This window comes from Anser brachyrhynchus, assembly GCF_964034855.1.
Source record: "Anser brachyrhynchus genome assembly, contig: SCAFFOLD_50, whole genome shotgun sequence".
Classification (NCBI taxonomy): domain Eukaryota; kingdom Metazoa; phylum Chordata; class Aves; order Anseriformes; family Anatidae; genus Anser; species Anser brachyrhynchus.
The window spans coordinates 672,258-686,179 of record NW_027664015.1 but is presented as its reverse complement, the minus strand read 5'-3'; positions in this window follow the sequence as shown (position 1 = coordinate 686,179).

The window sequence follows — 13,922 nt, the reverse complement described above, 5'->3', positions numbered from 1 at the left end:
TGCCAGTGCACTGTCTGGAGTCACTGCACTGCATCCCCACTGGTGCCAGTGCACTCTCTGGACTCACTGCACTGCATCCCCACTGGTGCCAGTGCACTCTCTAGACTCAGTGCACTGCATCCCCACTGCTGCCAGTGCACTCTCTGGAGTCACTGCACTGCATCCCCACTGGTGCCAGTGCACTCTCTGGACTCACTGCACTGCATCCCCAGTGGTGCCAGTGCACTCTCTGGAGTCACTGCACTGCATTCCCACTGGTGCCAATGCACTCTCTGGACTCACTGCACTGCATCCCCACTGGTGCCAGTGCACTCTCTGGAGACACTGCAGTGCATCCCCACTGGTTCCAGTGCACTCTCTCAACTCACTGCACTGCATTCCCACTGGTGCCAGTGCACTCTCTGGACTCACTGCTTTGCATCCCCACTGGTGCCATTGCACTCCCTGGACTGACTGCACTGCATCCCCACTGGTGCCAGTGCACTCTCTGGACTCACTGCACTGCAACCCCACTGGTGCCAGTGCACTCTCTGGACTCACTGCACTGCATCCCCACTGGTGCCAGTGAACTCTCTGGACTCACTGCACTGCATCCCCACTGGTGCCAGTGCACTCTCTGGACTCATTGCACTGCATCCCCAGTGGTGCCAGTGCACTCTCTGGACTCACTGCACTGCATCCCCACTGGTGCCAGTGCACTCTCTGGACTCACTGCACTGCATCCCCAGTAGTGCCAGTGCACTTTCTGGAGTCACTGCACTGCATCCCTAGTGGTGCCAGTGCACTCTCTGGACTCACTGCACTGCATCCCCAGTGGTGCCAGTGCACTCTCTGGACTCACTGCACTCCATCCCCACTGGTGCCAGTGTACTCTCTGGAGTCACTGCACTGCATCCCCACTAGTGCCAGTGCACTGTCTGGACTCACTGCAGTGCATCCCCACTGGAGCCAGTGCACTCTCTGCACTCACTGCACTGCATCCCCACTGGTGCCAGTGCACTCTCTAGAGTCACTGCACTCCAACCCCACTGGTACCAGTGCACTCTCTGGACTCACTGCACTGCATTCCCACTGCTGCCAGAGCACTCTCTGGAGTCACTGCACTGCATCCCCAGTGGTGCCAGTGCACTCTCTGGACTCACTGCACTGCATCCCCACTGGTGCCAGTGCACTCTCTGGAGACACTGCAGTGCATCCCCACTGGTTCCAGTGCACTCTCTCAACTCACTGCACTGCATTCTCACTGGTGCCAGTGCACTCTCTGGACTCACTGCTTTGCATCCCCACTGGTGCCATTGCACTCTCTGAACTGACTGCACTGCATCCCCACTGGTGCCAGTGCACTCTCTGGACTCACTGCACTGCATCCCCACTGGTGCCAGTGCACTCTCTGGACTCACTGCACTGCATCCCCACTGGTGCCAGTGAACTCTCTGGACTCACTGCACTGCATCCCCACTGGTGCCAGTGCACTCTCTGGAGTCACTGCACTGCATCCCCAGTGGTGCCACTGCACTCTCTGGACTCACTACACTGCATCCCCACTGGTGCCAGTGCACTCTCTCGACTCATCGCACTGCATCCCCACTGGTGCCAGTGCACTCTCTGGACTCACTGCACTGCATCCCCACTGGTGCCAGTGCACTTTCTGGAGTCACTGCACTGCATCCCTAGTGGTGCCAGTGCACTCTCTGGACTCACTGCACTGCATCCCCAGTGATGCCAGTGCACTCTCTGGACTCACTGCACTGCATCCCCACTGGTGCCAATGCACTCTCTGGACTCACTGCACTGCATCCCCACTGGTGCCAGTGCACTGTCTGGACTCACTGCAGTGCATCCCCACTGGTGCCAGTGCACTCTCTGGAGTCACTGCACTGCATCCCCACTGGTGCCAGTGAACTCTCTGGACTCACTGCACTGCATCCCCAGTGGTGCCAGTGCACTCTCTGGACTCACTACACTGCATCCCCACTGGTGCCAGTGCACTCTCTGGACTCACTGCACTGCATCCCCACTGGTGCCAGTGCACTTTATGGAGTCACTGCACTGCATCCCTGGTGGTGCCAGTGAACTCTCTGGACTCACTGCACTGCATCCCCAGTGGTGACAGTGCACTCTCTGGACTCACTGCACGACATCCCCAGTGGTGCCAGTGCACTCTCTGGAGTCACTGCAGTGCATCCCCAGTGGTGCCAGTGTACTCTCTGGAGTCACTGCACTGCATCCCCACTGGTGCCAATGCACTCTCTGGACTCACTGCACTGCATCCCCACTGGTGCCAGTGCACTCTCTGGACTCACTGCACTGCATCCCCACTGGTGCCAGTGCACTCTCTGGACTCACTGCACTGCATCCCCACTGGTGCCAGTGCAATCTAAGGACTCACTGCACTGCATCCCCACTGGTGCCAGTGCACTCTCTGGACTCACTGCACTGCATCCCCACTGGTGCCAGTGCACTCTCTGGACTCACTGCACTGCATCCCCACTGGTGCCAGTGCACTCTCTGGAGACACTGCAGTGCATCCCCACTGGTTCCAGTGCACTCTCTCAACTCACTGCACTGCATTCTCACTGGTGCCAGTGCACTCTCTGGACTCACTGCTTTGCATCCCCACTGGTGCCATTGCACTCTCTGAACTGACTGCACTGCATCCCCACTGGTGCCAGTGCACTCTCTGGACTCACTGCACTGCATCCCCACTGGTGCCAGTGCACTCTCTGGACTCACTGCACTGCATCCCCACTGGTGCCAGTGAACTCTCTGGACTCACTGCACTGCATCCCCACTGGTGCCAGTGCACTCTCTGGAGTCACTGCACTGCATCCCCAGTGGTGCCACTGCACTCTCTGGACTCACTACACTGCATCCCCACTGGTGCCAGTGCACTCTCTCGACTCATCGCACTGCATCCCCACTGGTGCCAGTGCACTCTCTGGACTCACTGCACTGCATCCCCACTGGTGCCAGTGCACTTTCTGGAGTCACTGCACTGCATCCCTAGTGGTGCCAGTGCACTCTCTGGACTCACTGCACTGCATCCCCAGTGATGCCAGTGCACTCTCTGGACTCACTGCACTGCATCCCCACTGGTGCCAATGCACTCTCTGGACTCACTGCACTGCATCCCCACTGGTGCCAGTGCACTGTCTGGACTCACTGCAGTGCATCCCCACTGGTGCCAGTGCACTCTCTGGAGTCACTGCACTGCATCCCCACTGGTGCCAGTGAACTCTCTGGACTCACTGCACTGCATCCCCAGTGGTGCCAGTGCACTCTCTGGACTCACTACACTGCATCCCCACTGGTGCCAGTGCACTCTCTGGACTCACTGCACTGCATCCCCACTGGTGCCAGTGCACTTTATGGAGTCACTGCACTGCATCCCTGGTGGTGCCAGTGAACTCTCTGGACTCACTGCACTGCATCCCCAGTGGTGACAGTGCACTCTCTGGACTCACTGCACGACATCCCCAGTGGTGCCAGTGCACTCTCTGGAGTCACTGCAGTGCATCCCCAGTGGTGCCAGTGTACTCTCTGGAGTCACTGCACTGCATCCCCACTGGTGCCAATGCACTCTCTGGACTCACTGCACTGCATCCCCACTGGTGCCAGTGCACTCTCTGGACTCACTGCACTGCATCCCCACTGGTGCCAGTGCACTCTCTGGACTCACTGCACTGCATCCCCACTGGTGCCAGTGCAATCTAAGGACTCACTGCACTGCATCCCCACTGGTGCCAGTGCACTCTCTGGACTCACTGCACTGCATCCCCACTGGTGCCAGTGCACTCTCTGGACTCACTGCACTGCACCCCCACTGGTGCCAGTGCACTCTCTGGACTCACTGCACTGCATCCCCAGTAGTGCCAGTGCACTTTCTGGAGTCACTGCACTGCATCCCTAGTGGTGCCAGTGAACTCTCTGGACTCACTGCACTGCATCCCCAGTGGTGCCAGTGCACTCTCTGGACTCACTGCACTGCATCCCCAGTGGTGCCAGTGCACTCTCTGGACTCACTGCACTACATCCCCACTGGTGCCAATGCACTCTCTGGACTCACTGCAGTGCATGCCCACTGGTGCCAGTGCACTCTCTGGACTCACTACACTGCATCCCCAGTAGTGCCAGTGCACTCTCTGGAGTCACTGCACTGCATCCCCACTGGTGCCAGTGAACTCTCTGGACTCACTGCACTGCATCCCCAGTGGTGCCAGTGCACTCTCTGGACTCACTGCACTGCATCCCCAGTGGTGCCAGTGAACTCTCTGGAGTCACTGCACTGCATTCCCACTGGTGCCAATGCACTCTCTGGACTCACTGCACTGCATCCCCACTGGTGCCAGTGCACTCTCTGGAGACACTGCAGTGCATCCCCACTGGTTCCAGTGCACTCTCTCAACTCACTGCACTGCATTCCCACTGGTGCCAGTGCACTCTCTGGACTCACTGCTTTGCATCCCCACTGGTGCCATTGCACTCTCTGGACTGACTGCACTGCATCCCCACTGGTGCCAGTGCACTCTCTGGACTCACTGCACTGCAACCCCACAGGTGCCAGTGCACTCTCTGGACTCACTGCACTGCATCCCCACTGGTGCCAGTGAACTCTCTGGACTCACTGCACTGCATCCCCACTGGTGCCAATGCACTCTCTGGACTCACTGCACTGCAGCCCCACTGCTGCCAGTGCACTCTCTGGACTCACTGCACTGCATCCCCAGTGGTGCCAGTGCACTCTCTGGACTCACTGCACTGCATCCCCACTGGTGCCAGTGAACTCTCTGGACTCACTGCACTGCATCCCCACTGGTGCCAGTGAACTCTCTGGACTCACTGCACTGCATCCCCAGTAGTGCCAGTGCACTTTCTGGAGTCACTGCACTGCATCCCTGGTGGTGCTAGTGAACTCTCCGGACTCACTGCACTGCATCCCCACTGGTGACAGTGCACTCTCTGGACTCACTGCACGGCATCCCCACTGGTGCCAGTGCACTCTCTGGAGTCACTGCAGTGCATCCCCAGTGGTGCCAGTGCACTCTCTGGAGGCACTGCACTCGAACCCCACTGGTGCCAGTGCACTCTCTGGACTCACTGCACTGCATCCCCACTGGTGCCAGTGCAATCTAAGGACTCACTGCACTGCATGCCCACTGGTGCCAGTGCACTCTCTGGACTCACTGCACTGCATCCCCACTGGTGCCAGTGCACTCTCTGGACTCACTGCAGTGCATCCCCACTGGTGCCAGTGCACTCTCTGGACTCACTGCACTGCATCCCCACTGGTGCCAGTGCACTCTCTGGAGTCACTGCACTGCATCCCCAGTGGTGCCAGTGCACTCTCTGGACTCACTGCACTGCATCCCCACTGGTGCCAGTGCACTCTCTGGACTCACTGCACTGCAACCCCACTGGTGCCAGTGCACTCTCTGGACTCACTGCACTGCATCCCCACTGGTGCCAGTGCACTCTCTGGAGTCACTGCACTGCATCCCCACTGGTGCCACTATACTCTCTGGAGACACTGCACTGCATCCCCACTGGTGCCAGTGAACTGCCTGGACTCACTGCACTGCATCCCCACTGGTGCCAGTGAATTGCCTGGACTCACTGCACTGCATCCCCACTGGTGCCAGTGCACTCTCTGGACTCACTGCACTGCATCCCCACTGGTGCCAGTGCACTCTCTGGACTCACTGCACTGCAACCCCACTGGTGACAGTGCACTCTCTGGAGTCACTGCACGACATCCCCAGTGGTGCCAGTGCACTCTCTGGAGTCACTGCAGTGCATCCCCAGTGGTGCCAGTGTACTCTCTGGAGTCACTGCACTGCATCCCCACTGGTGCCAATGCACTCTCTGGACTCACTGCACTGCATCCCCACTGGTGCCAGTGCACTCTCTGGACTCACTGCACTGCATCCCCACTGGTGCCAGTGCACTCTCTGGACTCACTGCACTGCATCCCCACTGGTGCCAGTGCAATCTAAGGACTCACTGCACTGCATCCCCACTGGTGCCAGTGCACTCTCTGGACTCACTGCACTGCATCCCCACTGGTGCCAGTGCACTCTCTGGACTCACTGCACTGCACCCCCACTGGTGCCAGTGCACTCTCTGGACTCACTGCACTGCATCCCCAGTAGTGCCAGTGCACTTTCTGGAGTCACTGCACTGCATCCCTAGTGGTGCCAGTGAACTCTCTGGACTCACTGCACTGCATCCCCAGTGGTGCCAGTGCACTCTCTGGACTCACTGCACTGCATCCCCAGTGGTGCCAGTGCACTCTCTGGACTCACTGCACTACATCCCCACTGGTGCCAATGCACTCTCTGGACTCAGTGCAGTGCATGCCCACTGGTGCCAGTGCACTCTCTGGACTCACTACACTGCATCCCCAGTAGTGCCAGTGCACTCTCTGGAGTCACTGCACTGCATCCCCACTGGTGCCAGTGAACTCTCTGGACTCACTGCACTGCATCCCCAGTGGTGCCAGTGCACTCTCTGGACTCACTGCACTGCATCCCCAGTGGTGCCAGTGAACTCTCTGGAGTCACTGCACTGCATTCCCACTGGTGCCAATGCACTCTCTGGACTCACTGCACTGCATCCCCACTGGTGCCAGTGCACTCTCTGGAGACACTGCAGTGCATCCCCACTGGTTCCAGTGCACTCTCTCAACTCACTGCACTGCATTCCCACTGGTGCCAGTGCACTCTCTGGACTCACTGCTTTGCATCCCCACTGGTGCCATTGCACTCTCTGGACTGACTGCACTGCATCCCCACTGGTGCCAGTGCACTCTCTGGACTCACTGCACTGCAACCCCACTGGTGCCAGTGCACTCTCTGGACTCACTGCACTGCATCCCCACTGGTGCCAGTGAACTCTCTGGACTCACTGCACTGCATCCCCACTGGTGCCAATGCACTCTCTGGACTCACTGCACTGCAGCCCCACTGCTGCCAGTGCACTCTCTGGACTCACTGCACTGCATCCCCAGTGGTGCCAGTGCACTCTCTGGACTCACTGCACTGCATCCCCACTGGTGCCAGTGAACTCTCTGGACTCACTGCACTGCATCCCCACTGGTGCCAGTGAACTCTCTGGACTCACTGCACTGCATCCCCAGTAGTGCCAGTGCACTTTCTGGAGTCACTGCACTGCATCCCTGGTGGTGCTAGTGAACTCTCTGGACTCACTGCACTGCATCCCCACTGGTGACAGTGCACTCTCTGGACTCACTGCACGGCATCCCCACTGGTGCCAGTGCACTCTCTGGAGTCACTGCAGTGCATCCCCAGTGGTGCCAGTGCACTCTCTGGAGTCACTGCACTCGAACCCCACTGGTGCCAGTGCACTCTCTGGACTCACTGCACTGCATCCCCACTGGTGCCAGTGCAATCTAAGGACTCACTGCACTGCATGCCCACTGGTGCCAGTGCACTCTCTGGACTCACTGCACTGCATCCCCACTGGTGCCAGTGCACTCTCTGGACTCACTGCAGTGCATCCCCACTGGTGCCAGTGCACTCTCTGGACTCACTGCACTGCATCCCCACTGGTGCCAGTGCACTCTCTGGAGTCACTGCACTGCATCCCCAGTGGTGCCAGTGCACTCTCTGGACTCACTGCACTGCATCCCCACTGGTGCCAGTGCACTCTCTGGACTCACTGCACTGCAACCCCACTGGTGCCAGTGCACTCTCTGGACTCACTGCACTGCATCCCCACTGGTGCCAGTGCACTCTCTGGAGTCACTGCACTGCATCCCCACTGGTGCCACTATACTCTCTGGAGACACTGCACTGCATCCCCACTGGTGCCAGTGAACTGCCTGGACTCACTGCACTGCATCCCCACTGGTGCCAGTGAACTGCCTGGACTCACTGCACTGCATCCCCACTGGTGCCAGTGCACTCTCTGGATTCACTGCACTGCAACCCCACTGGTGCCAGTGAACTCTCTGGACTCACTACACTGCATCCCCACTGGTGCCAGTGCACTCTCTGGAGTCACTGCACTGCATCACCACTGGTGCCAGTGCACTATAAGGACTCACTGCACTGCATCCCCACTGGTGCCAGTGCACTCTCTGGACTCACTGCACTGCATCCCCAGTAGTGCCAGTGAACTCTCTGGACTCACTGCCCTGCATCCCCACTGGTGCCAGTGCACTCTCTGGACTCACTGCACTGCATCCCCACTGCTGCCAGTGCACTCTCTGGAGTCACTGCACTGCATCCCCAGTGGTGCCAGTGCACTCTCTGGACTCACTGCACTGCATCCCCAGTGGTGCCAGTGCACTCTCTGGACTCACTGCACTGCATCCCCACTGGTGCCAGTGCACTCTCTGGACTCACTGCACTGCATCCCCAGTGGTGCCAATGCACTCTCTGGACTCACTGCACTGCATCCCCAGTGGTGCCAGTGCACTCTCTGGAGTCACTGCACTGCATCCCCACTGGTGCCAGTGCACTCTCTAGAGTCACTGCACTCCAACCCCACTGGTACCAGTGCACTCTCTGGACTCACTGCACTGCATCCCCACTGGTGCCAGTGCACTGTCTGGAGTCACTGCACTGCATCCCCACTGGTGCCAGTGCACTCTCTGGACTCACTGCACTGCATCCCCAGTGGTGCCAGTGCACTCTCTAGACTCACTGCACTGCATCCCCACTGCTGCCAGTGCACTCTCTGGAGTCACTGCACTGCATCCCCACTGGTGCCAGTGCACTCTCTGGACTCACTGCACTGCATCCCCAGTGGTGCCAGTGCACTCTCTGGACTCACTGCACTGCATCCCCACTGGTGCCAGTACACTCTACACTCTCTGGAGACACTGCACTGCATCCCCACTGGTGCCAGTGCACTCTCTGGACTCACTGCACTGCATCCCCACTGGTGCCAGTGCACTCTCTGGACTCACTGCAGTGCATCCCCAGTAGTGCCAGTGCACTTTCTGGAGTCACTGCACTGCATCCCTAGTGGTGCCAGTGAACTCTCTGGACTCACTGCACTGCATCCCCAATGGTGCCAGTGCACTCTCTGGACTCACTGCACTGCATCCCCAGTGGTGCCACTGCACTCTCTGGAGTCACTGCAATGCATCCCCACTGGTGCCAGTGCACTCTAAGGACTCACTGCACTGCACTGCATCCCCAGTGGTGCCAGTGAACTCTCTGGAGTCACTGCACTGCATCCCCAGTGGTGCCAGTGCACTCTCTGGTCTCACTGCACTGCATCCCCAGTGGTGCCAGTGCACTCTCTGGACTCACTGCACTGCATCCCCACTGGTGCCAGTGCACTCTCTGGACTCACTGCACTGCATCCCCAGTGGTGCCAGTGCACTCTCTGGACTCACTGCACTGCATCCCCACTGGTGCAACTGCACTCTCTGGACTCACTAAACTGCATCTCCACTGGTGCCAGTGCACTCTCTGGACTCACTGCACTGCATCCCCACTGGTGCCAGTGCACTCTCTGGAGTCACTGCACTGCATCCCCACTGGTGCCAGTGCACTCTCTGCACTCACTGCACTGCATCCCCACTGGTGCCAGTGCACTCTCTGGACTCACTGCACTGCGTCCCCAGTGGTGCCAGTGCACTCTCTAGAGTCACTGCACTCCAACCCCACTGGTGCCAGTGCACTCTCTAGAGTCACTACACTGCATCCCCACTGCTACCACTCTCTGGACTCACTGCACTGCATCCCCAGTGGTGCCAGTGCACTCTCTGGACTCACTGCACTGCATCCCCACTGGTGCCAGTGCACTCTCTGGACTCACTGCACTGCATCCCCACTGCTGCCAATGCACTCTCTAGACTCACTGCACTGCAACCCCACTGGTGCCCGTGCATTCTCTGGACTCACTACACTGCATCTCCAGTATTGCCAGTGCACTCTCTGGACTCACTGCACTGCATCCCCACTGGTGCCAGTGCACTCTCTGGACTCACTAAACTGCATCCCCACTGGTGCCAGTGCACTCTCTGGAGTCACTGCACTGCATCCCCACTGGTGCCAGTGCACTCTCTGGACTCACTGCACTGCATCCCCACTGGTGCCAGTGCACTCTCTGGACTCACTGCACTGCATACCCACTGGTGCCAGTGCACTCTCTGGAGTCACTGCACTGCATCCCCACTGGTGCCAGTGAACTCTCTGGACTCACTGCACTGCATCCCCACTGGTGCCAGTGCACTCTCTGGACTCACTGCACTGCATCCCCAGTGGTGACAGTGCACTCTCTGGACTCACTGCACTGCATCCCCACTGCTGCCAGTGCACTCTCTGGACTCACTGCACTGCATCCCCAGTGGTGCCAGTGCACTCTCTGGAGTCACTGCACTGCATCCCCACTGGTGCCAATGCACTCTCTGGAGTCACTGCAGTGCATCCCCACTGGTGCCTGTGCACTCTCTGGAGTCACTGAACTGCATCCCGACTGCTACCAGTGCACTGTCTGGACTCACTGCAGTGCATCACCACTGGTGCCAGTGCACTCTCTGGAGTCACTGCACTGCATCCCCACTGGTGCCAGTGCACTATAAGGACTCACTGCACTGCATCCCCACTGGTGCCATTGCACTCTCTGGAGTCACTGCACTGCATCCCCAGTGGTGCCAGTGCACTCTCTGGACTCACTGCACTGCATCCCCACTGGTGCCAGTGCACTCTCTGGAGTCACTGCTTTGCATCCCCACTGGTGCCAATGCACTCTCTGGACTCACTGCACTGCAGCCCCACTGCTGCCAGTGCACTCTCTGGAGTCACTGCACTGCATCCCTAGTGGTGCCAGTGAACTCTCTGGACTCACTGCACTGAATCCCCGGTGGTGCCAGTGCACTCTCTGGACTCACTGCACTGCATCCCCACTGGTGCCTGTGCACTCTCTGGAGTCACTGCACTGCATCCCGACTGCTACCAGTGCACTGTCTGGACTCACTGCAGTGCATCACCACTGGTGCCAGTGCACTCTCTGGAGTCACTGCACTGCATCCCCACTGGTGCCAGTGCACTATAAGGACTCACTGCACTGCATCCCCACTGGTGCCATTGCACTCTCTGGAGTCACTGCACTGCATCCCCAGTGGTGCCAGTGCACTCTCTGGACTCACTGCACTGCATCCCCACTGGTGCCTGTGCACTCTCTGGAGTCACTGCACTGCATCCCGACTGCTACCAGTGCACTGTCTGGACTCACTGCAGTGCATCACCACTGGTGCCAGTGCACTCTCTGGAGTCACTGCACTGCATCCCCACTGGTGCCAGTGCACTATAAGGACTCACTGCACTGCATCCCCACTGGTGCCATTGCACTCTCTGGAGTCACTGCACTGCATCCCCAGTGGTGCCAGTGCACTCTCTGGACTCACTGCACTGCATCCCCACTGGTGCCAGTGCACTCTCTGGAGTCACTGCTTTGCATCCCCACTGGTGCCAATGCACTCTCTGGACTCACTGCACTGCAGCCCCACTGCTGCCAGTGCACTCTCTGGAGTCACTGCACTGCATCCCTAGTGGTGCCAGTGAACTCTCTGGACTCACTGCACTGAATCCCCGGTGGTGCCAGTGCACTCTCTGGACTTACTGCACTGCATCCCCACTGGTGCCAGTGCACTCTCTGGAGTCACTGCACTGCATCCCCAGTAGTTCCAGTGCACTTTCTGGAGTCACTGCACTACATCCCTAGTGGTGCCAGTGAACTCTCTGGACTCACTGCACTGAATCCCCGGTGGTGCCAGTGCACTCTCTGGACTCACTGCACTGCATCCCCACTGGTGCCAGTGCACTCTCTGGACTCACTGCACTGCATCCCCACTGGTGCCAGTGCACTATAAGGACTCACTGCACTGCATGCCCACTGGTGCCAGTGCACTCTCTAGAGTCACTGCACTGATCCGCAGTGGTGCCAGTGCACTCTCTGGACTCACTGCACTGCATCCCCACTGGTACCAGTGCACTCTCTGGACTCACTGCACTGCATCCCCAGTGGTGCCAGTGCACTCTCTGGACTCACTGAACTGCATCCCCAGTAGTGCCAGTGCACTTTCTGAACTCACTGCACTGCATCCCTAGTGGTGCCAGTGCACTCTCTGGAGTCACTGCACTGCATCCCCAGTGGTGACAGTGCACTCTCTGGACTCACTGCAGTGCATCCCCTGTGGTGCCAGTGCACTCTCTGGAGTCACTGCTTTGCATCCCCACTGGTGCCAGTGCATTCACTGGACTCACTGCACTGCATCTCCAGTGTTGCCAGTGCACTCTCTGGACTGACTACACTGCATCCCCACTGGTGCCAGTGCACTCTCTGGACTCACTGCACTGCATCCCCACTGGTGCCAGTGAACTCTCTGGACTCACTGCACTGCATCCCCAGTGGTGCCAGTGCACTGTCTGGACTCACTGCACTGCATCCCCACTGGTGCCAGTGCACTCTCTGGACTCACTGCACTGCATGCGCACTGGTGCCAGTGCACTCTCTGGACTCACTGCACTGCATCCCCACTGGTGCCAGTGCACTCTCTGGACTCACTGCACTGCATCCCCAGTAGTGCCAGTGGATTCTCTGTACTCACTGCAGTGCATTCCCTGTGGTGCCAGTGCACTCTCTGGACTCACTGCAGTGCATCCCCAGTGGTGCCAGTGCACTCTCTGGACTCACTGCACTGCATCCCCAGTGGTGCCAGTGCACTCTCTGGACTCACTGCACTGCATCCCCACTGCTGCCAGTGCACTCTCTGGAGTCACTGCACTGCATCTCCAGTGGTGCCAGTGCACTCTCTGGAGTCACTGCACTGCATCCCCAGTGGTGCCAATGCACTCTCTGGAGTCACTGCAGTGCATCCCCACTGGTGCCAGTGCACTCTCTGGAGTCACTGCACTGCATCCCCATTGCTGCCAGTGCACTCTCTGGACTCACTGCAGTGCATCCCCACTGGTGCCAGTGCACTCTCTGGAGTCACTGCACTGCATCCCCAGTGGTGCCACTGCACTCTCTGGACTCACTGCACTGCATCCCCACTGGTTCCAGTGCACTCTGTCAACTCACTGCACTGCATTCCCACTGGTGCCAGTGCACTCTCTGGACTCACTGTTTGCATCCCCACTGGTGCCAGTGCACTCTCTGGAGTCACTGCAGTGCATCCCCACTAGTGCCAGTGCACTCTCTGGACTCACTGCACTGCATCCCCACTGGTGCCAGTGCACTCTCTGGAGTCACTGCACTGCATCCCCACTGGTGCCAGTGCACTCTCTGGACTCACTGCACTGCATCCCCAGTGGTGCCAGTGCACTCTCTGGACTCACTGCACTGCATCCCCACTGGTTCCAGTGCACTCTGTCAACTCACTGCACTGCATTCCCACTGGTGCCAGTGCACTCTCTGGACTCACTGCTTTGCATCCCCACTGGTGCCAGTGCACTCTCTGGAGTCACTGCAGTGCATCCCCACTAGTGCCAGTGCACTCTCTGGACTCACTGCACTGCATCTCCACTGGTGCCAGTGCACTCTCTGGAGTCACTGCACTGCATCCCCACTGGTGCCAGTGCACTCTCTGGAGTCACTGCACTGCATCCCCAGTGGTGCCAGTGCACTCTGTGGACTCACTGCACTGCATCCCCACTGGTTCCAGTGCACTCTGTCAACTCACTGCACTGCATTCCCACTGGTGCCAGTGCACTCTCTGGACTCACTGCACTGCATCCCCACTGGTGCCAGTGAACTCTCTGGACTCACTGCACTGCATCCCCACTAGTGCCAGTGCACTCTCTGGACTCACTGCACTGCATCCCCACTGGTGTCAGTGCACTCTCTGGAGTCACTGCACTGCATCCCCACTGGTGCCAGTGCACTCTCTGGACTCACTGCAGTGCATCCGCACTGGTGCCAGTGAACTCTCTGGAGTCACTGCA